The sequence below is a fragment of the Berghia stephanieae genome, chromosome 2 (assembly GCF_034508935.2).
Source record: "Berghia stephanieae isolate SIO BIC M18660-M18661 chromosome 2, UCSD_Bste_1.3, whole genome shotgun sequence".
Lineage (NCBI taxonomy): Eukaryota > Metazoa > Mollusca > Gastropoda > Nudibranchia > Aeolidiidae > Berghia > Berghia stephanieae.
In genome coordinates, this window is record NC_088361.1 from 98,103,189 (window position 1) to 98,110,843 (window position 7,655).

Sequence of the window (7,655 nt, forward strand, 5' to 3'; positions counted from 1 at the left end):
TTAACGATTTGTTTGCAATGAAATAAAAATAATGATGAAATTTAATTAAAAGAGATAAACAGTGATCGTGGCAGTTACAAATAGAGATATGAATATTTTACGTAACTTATGATAATATGTCAGGTTCGTAAGTTTACGTTTCCAGGCAGTTGATGGGCTTGGATGATCTATTCCTCTGATAACAGGATCGGACTCGTAAAATTCCACTTCCAGGCAATTGGTAATGGGTTAATATGTAATCCTTTGACAGCGGGCTCGGGTTTGATCCTTGAAGATTATACAATCAAAGTTAAAAGCTCCGGCGTCTTAATGGTGTAGATATAATATCTACAAAGTCCCAAAAGATAAAAATCTTACAGTATATAGAAGGAATAGAGCGACTGGCCGTCCGGCATAGATTGTGAAGAGAAGTGAGTGTCGAATGTTAGACCTATCAGCTTTTATAATAAATGGCTACATGACAGAATGTAGAACGAAAAGTATTCACTAATTAGAAATTAATTCGAGGGAAGGCTATAAAAGGAAAGACGATCTAATATTAGAAGGTAAAGTTTATCTAAGCCTACCGAAATATAACTGGAGTGAGATGAATTCAGTTCTTAATAAAATAAAATTTAAGATAATTGTGAACAACCTTTACTGTGACACCCCCCACCCACGTTTAAAATATACTCTTTAACCATTATGGGAAAGATAGATTTTACAAACGGAAGTAAATTTACTATCATGATACTCTAGCATTAATCCATTGTTATGATTTGTGCTACAATTAAATTATTTATTAACTAGACATGGAAATGTTTATATTAACGTAGGTATATGAATGGGTGACAATAACAATGAAAGATTGTGATTACAAATCATTGTGATGAACAACATGATGGCAATGTGATTACAAATCATTGTGATAAACAATAGTGATGGCAATGAAGCATGATTTAAGTCGATGATATGAAGGTAATTTACTGAATGAAATGAATGAAAATGTAAATGGAATATTGACATTTCAATTATTAATCATAAATGAGTGAAAATTCATAACAATAATAGTAAAGAGAAGATTTCCCAAATCATGAATGGGTACGGTATATGTATCCAAACAATACTCAATGTTACATTAAGTTGGGTCATCATGTTTACAAATAAAATTATCGAAATTGTGCGTTCTGATTTGGCATAATTTGCGAGGTAACTAACAGTATGCATGAGAGGTTAAGTTATACCCTTCTCACGTGTTTATACTAATCGAGAAAGTAGGTCGGCGTGAATATTTTCACAGCCTGGTATGTGAGAGATACTGAAAGTGTAATTTTGCAAAAATAGACTCCACCTTAGTACTCTACTATTATTCATTTTGTTATTTCTTATGTACGTGAGTGGTTTATGGTCCGTTTCGACCACAAACTCTTTTAGCAGTAGATATCTGCTGAATGTCTTTAAAGCAAAGACGATGGCCAGTCCTTCACGCTCTATTACAGAGTATCGTGATTCTCTGTCCAATAATTTTCTGCTTGCATATAAGCAAGGCATTAGAGTTCCCTCATGCTCCTGTAATAGTACACCTGCGATGCCCTTATCAGACGCGTCAGTTCTTACAACAAATTCTTTTGACATGTCGGGTAATTTAAGAATTGGTTCTGAACAGAGTAATGCCTTTAATTGGTTAAAGCTATTCTGACACGCTTCTGTCCAAACAATTTTGTTCGGTGACCCATTCTTTGTCAGATTTGTTAGCGGTGTCGCGATGTGCGCGAAGTTGTAAATGTATTTCCTGTAAAAATTTAGGAGCCCAAGTACTTTGCGTACTTCTTTTTTTGTCTTAGGTGGTTGCAATTGTGCGATTTTTGTTTGTTTTTCTGTCTCGGGTGTCTGTGTCCCATGACCAACGGTATGACCGAGAAAATCAATTTTGTAAAATGCAATGCTTGTTTGGCGGGCACCTTTTGACCTTGGCTCATATATATATATATATATATATATATATATATATATATATATATATATATATATATATATATATATATATATATATCAATGTTTAATCTTAATGATTTAAAGAAATTTGTCATGATGTCATTGTAGATTTATTACAGCTGCTATATTTATTAGAACATTTAAAGAAAGCCTTTACCTTTTAAAGGGTGAAGGCAAAAACCCTATTTTTTATACATTTTTACTGTAATTACAACCTTACTGGTACATTCTTATTAAAATGTAATTGTCAAATGTCAAAATATCTCGGATCATTCTGAATCAGGATGTTAAAAAATGTTGTGAGGAATTCTTACTTATGATCATGATTATATAGTGATTCAGATATGTACCTATGTGAATTCCCCAAGTTTGTGACAACAATATCCGATCTTAATCTTACAGATTCCATGTAACTGTTAATATCTAAACAATAGATACACAGTACTGAGGACTTAAAAAATTTTTAGTCTTTCATTGCCATTGTTTGAATTTAAACTGCAGATATAATGGTCATTTATTTTAAAAATGCAAGTATCAGAATGTTCTTGGTTTTTCAACTTGGTAGAGGTAGAAAAATGTCTCCTCTCTGTTTTATTTTTTATGTCTCTTTCACAAAAAAGTGTTCGTGATAGCAATGTCAAGGTGAGTTGTGAACAAATTACGTTTAGATTTTTTCGGTCCTTTGCTTTTGATAAAATAATTGTTTGCTCTTTCAGTACTTTCAATAAAGGATTTATCAACTGCACAACTTTTAAACATCATTTGCAGAGTGAATACTTTGATATCATCACAATTTTCTTGATAAATGTATATTAATGTTGCACAACATTCAACATATTCCAGTTACTGTCAAGTTTGTTTTCTCATTTGTTGTTTTATTTAACTCTCTCGAGTTCATATGCATGGAAAATCGAACAAATTTGTTAGATTTTCAATGAGGGTGAACTCAGACTCTGAGTCAGAGTTAAAGTAGATATTTTAAGGGGATGGGCAGGTCCTGAAGGCGAAATTCTAAAATGTAGTAAGTAGCTGACTTTTAGTGGTAATTTTAGGTTATGTACATCCTAATTAGAGGAAAAAAAATTGAAAACCTAAATTTCACTTTTTGGTTACCATGGTAACGCCGCCATTTTGAAATTTGATACCCTATAATGAAGTAGTTTTCAAAATGCTAAGGCTTCGCCAAATGACAAGTTATTGACATGAAAATAGGTATACAAGTAGTATTTGAGCCATTCTTTTGGGCTAAGCATCGGTTTTCTAATATCTACAATAGCATTATTTTTATTGATTTTCAAAGTTCATCAATTTTGAAACATCAAAAATTGACCCATTTTTGGACTTTTGACCCTAATTTACGCAAAATTTATAAAATAAATCTGAAATACAAATGCTCAGTTTTATGAAGCTAGTGATATTGTATGCACATGCGAAAAATCATTCAAAAATGTTTACAAATAAAGGAAGAGTAGCAAAATAAAGGTAGAAAAAGCACAAACAGAGAAAAACGCATTCAAAGTTTCAAGCACAGGAAACTCAGACAAGATCATGCATTCATGCGTCGAAATGACCCTGCTTGGTGTGCAGGCCCTCCCTCTTCAGCCTCCTGTTCCTGCCTTGCCTTTTCTCGGCTTCACACATACACACACACACACACACGTACGTACACACACTTACACACACGTACGTACACACACACACACACTCTCTCTCTCTATCTATCTATCTATCTATCTATCTATCTATCTATCTATCTAAGCTATGAGCGGCTATATGGTCTTGTGGTATGACACTCGCTTTCGGATCGGAAGGTCCTGGTTTCGAGCCTGGTTCAGCGCATAGTTGAGTCCTTGGAAAAGACTATTTACTCCCGTTCTCTCACCGTATTCGGGTGTAAAATGAGTACTTAGCCGTCAACAGTGCTGTCGCTGTCGGAAAAATTGTAATATCGCCTAACAGGCGTCTTGTCTTGTTCTACATTTTACGTGTTGCTGTCGGTCAGGGACCCTTTGTAAAGCGTTTTGAGCACAGTTAGTGGATTTTGCGCCTCTCTCTCTCTCTCTCTCTCTCTCTCTCCCCTCTCTCTCTCTCTCTCTCTCTCTCTCTCTCTCTCTCTCTCTCTCTCTCTCTCGTTCTCAAGTGCATAACAAACCTCTCGCTCATTCGTTTACAACCAATACTCAGTCTAGCTCGACAGTAACTCCATTCATTTCATTTAGAGACCTCAGCGCTTTTTCATTTTGCATCATGTTACGAAGGAGTGACAAATTCTATCTATAAAAAATTCACAATAATATTACTGTTCCCATCTTGTTCGAGCTGCTGATTTTGCAAGTCGTAAAATTCGAGTCTTTCTAGGCATACTTGTTGCGTACGTGTCGGTACTTTTTACAAAACAAAACTTTTATGTCCCCGGGAAGAAGAAAAATCACACACAGAATAACAATGTTTACATGCGACGCATGCGAAGATGAGGTCAAAGCATGAACTTTGACTCACCCTCTAACCACTTAGAAAGCAGTATCAAGTCATGTTATCATCGACTATTTGAACAGCCAATGAGAACAGCGCTAGCAAGGCAAAGGTCACAACAATTACTCACGATTTTACTACAATCAGTCAACCCCTCACAATTGGGTCAGAGAAGGGTGTTTGGAAAGGCTCTTGACTAAATATAGATAGACCGAAGACCTTGACAGTGGGCATTTCATATAGACCAAAAATAGACGAAACTATCGATACCAAACTTGCCTATTATTATCGATGTTTTATGCTCATATTGGCCTAATGTTTATATGGCTTTTTCGCTGTCAAGCCAGGCTGTAACATTATATTTACTGACCCCCTTGGACTTCAAGAGGTCAGTTTGGACCTAAACTGACCCATCTGAGAGTCAACAAACACATTTTCATGTAGCAAAGGTTTCAAACTTTTCAAAAATAAAAAAATCTCAAAATCGATATTTTACTCGATTTTTGACAATCGAGGACCCGCCCATCCCCTTAAAGAATTTGATTTTTTAATTTGGTTGCCAAATCATGTGACTCAATATTCATTAAGTTAATTGTATACTTATATGATATATACAATTTTCTTTGAATTATTTGCACCTATATTAATCCCAGATTGTGCTTGTACCGAAAGGTTTCATTTCATCCTTATCAAAAACCTGTCAAAGAATTCGCCTTGATCATCATCAGTCATCACCATCACCATTATCACCTTTACTGACACATTCAAATAAAATCATGACTAAATATGATTTAAACATAATGGGATTCGATTCAATTTTAGGCTCCTTTTTCTCTTTTAAAAAAATGTAACAAAGTAATAAATCTTATCTTTCTTGTTTTAATCCATTAAGGTTACATTTGTTCAAATACAGTTTTGTTTCAAGACAAATTATTGTTTGTAATTGAATTTTATCATTTCTTCAACTGTGTCATATTGTTTATAGCATGGCAACTACTTTGATTATCTATTCTTGGAAAAAGAGATCAAGAGAATGATCATGATATTTGATATTGATTGGTAGTTTTTTAGCTTGCCAAGCTGTTAATAAAAAAAGGGGTAAATTTATATGTTCAATTAAAAACCTTTTTTTTTCTTCTTTAAAATCATACCGTGTTTCTGATGACATCATTTTTCTGTAATTGCCATTTTTTTTTTTCGAAATATTGAAATATTGACATGAATATTGCTGCCATGGTATTCTTTTTTTAATGATCAGATTTGAATGAGGAAAACCATTTTTAAACAATGCTATTGATTATATGTTGTTACATCTTTTTGGTTACTAGGGGAAATATTTATATTTTTGTTAAGAAATAAAAGTTTTCTCCTGATACTGGAATAGTTCAAATTATTTTTGTTTTTCTTTTTAAAACTAACTATGTTGAGTTAACTTTTTGTATGTGGACATTTTGAAATGCTACAAGGCCTTCTTTAAATCAAGACTTCAGGCCAATAAATATTTTAAACGAGGATTGCTTTACCTGTGCAGCTATGTGGACTAGTGGTATGACACTCGCCTTTGGATCAGAAGGTCCTGGGTTTCAGTCCTGCTTTGAACGGTGCATAAGTTGTGTCCTTGGAAAAGGCTCTTTACTCACATTCTCTCACCGTACTCGGGGTGTAAAATGACTATCTGTCCGTTAAGAGCGTTGTATCTGTCAGAAAAAAAAAATTAAAATCACCTAACAGACGTCATTGGGGGGCAGCGCGGCTCAGCGTTACGGTCTTTGCTTCGTACCCGAAAGGTACCGAGTTTGATCGCTCGTCGCTGCGTTGTGTGAACTTGAGCAAGTCACCTCGCCCTAGCTCTATTTGCAGCGCTGCACTGCGGCTGACGCCTGGGTTATTCCAGTCTTCCCTTAGGATAATAGACCCTAGAGACAAATTTCCCCTATGGGATGAATAAAGGGAATTTATATATTTATTTACTGCACTATAAAAAAAAGCTCAAGATTTATCTGATTTCAAAGGAGGGGTGGAATCTTTTGACCTGCCATGGTGGGTGAAGAGGTCACTTGCTGTGTCTTCTATCCCCATATATCTGTTTCTTTTTCCACGTTGGTCTTATCTTGTTCGGGATTGACATTGCTCAGTTTTTTCCAGGTTTTGGCAGGGATCCTTAGCTGAGAGGGAGGCAGTACAGTTCCTGTTCTTGAAATATTTCTTTCCTTGTAAATCAGCTCTCTGTTATCTGGGTGGGGTTCCTGACCTCTCATAGTGGGCAGGGGGGGGGGGGGGGGGTACTTGCTGTGTCTTCTATACCCCTGTACATGTTTTCCGATTGCTTTCTGTCTTTGTCTTGGAATGAGATTACTTGGTTTTGTCCTGACCCTGATCTGAGACCTTGGTTGGGAGGAAAACAGTCGAATGTACGAGGGCTCTTTCAGAAATAACCGAAAAATGCCCATTGCTCAGCAACCAGTGGAGATTTTTTAATTCTGTAAACGACATGATATTTCTTATTTCCTTACGGATATTCCCAGAAATTATGAAGTGCATCATTTTGCTTAATGAATTTCTAGACGATTTTAAAGATGGCGGCCCACCTTGAAACTTGGTCAAAGGAGGAAATCAGAGCTGTCATACGTTTTTTGAACGCCAAAAGTCTGAATCCTACCGAAATTCATAAAGAACTTCAGAGTGTATATGGTGAGCATGTTATAAGCCGTACACAAGTCTATCACTGGTGTAATTTGTTTGAAGCCGGCCATTCCGACTTGACAGACAGGGAAGGGAGAGGGCGTTCGATAACTGCGACGTCAGAAGACAATGTGAAGCGAGTTGATGAGCTTATTCGTCAAGACAGGAGGTTGAAACTTCATGAAATCGCAAGCAGTCTTGAAATTTCGGAAACTTCTGCCCATAGAATTGTATTTGATGAACTTGGCTACAGAAAAGTCAGCGCAAGATGGGTTCCTAAGCAATTGACAGACAATCATAAAGAACAAAGATTGGACATCTGCAGGGAACTTTTGAGAAGAAGCAAGAGCTAACGCAGGGTTCACGGGCATACTGCCAACGCCGGCGGAGACTTTCTAGGGTACGATGTGACTTTTCTTGACAGCATAGTCACCGGTGATGAGACTTGGTTGCACCATTGCACCCCAGAAACAAAGCAAGATTCGATGACATGGAAACATCCATCCTCACCTGTCGCGAAGAAATTC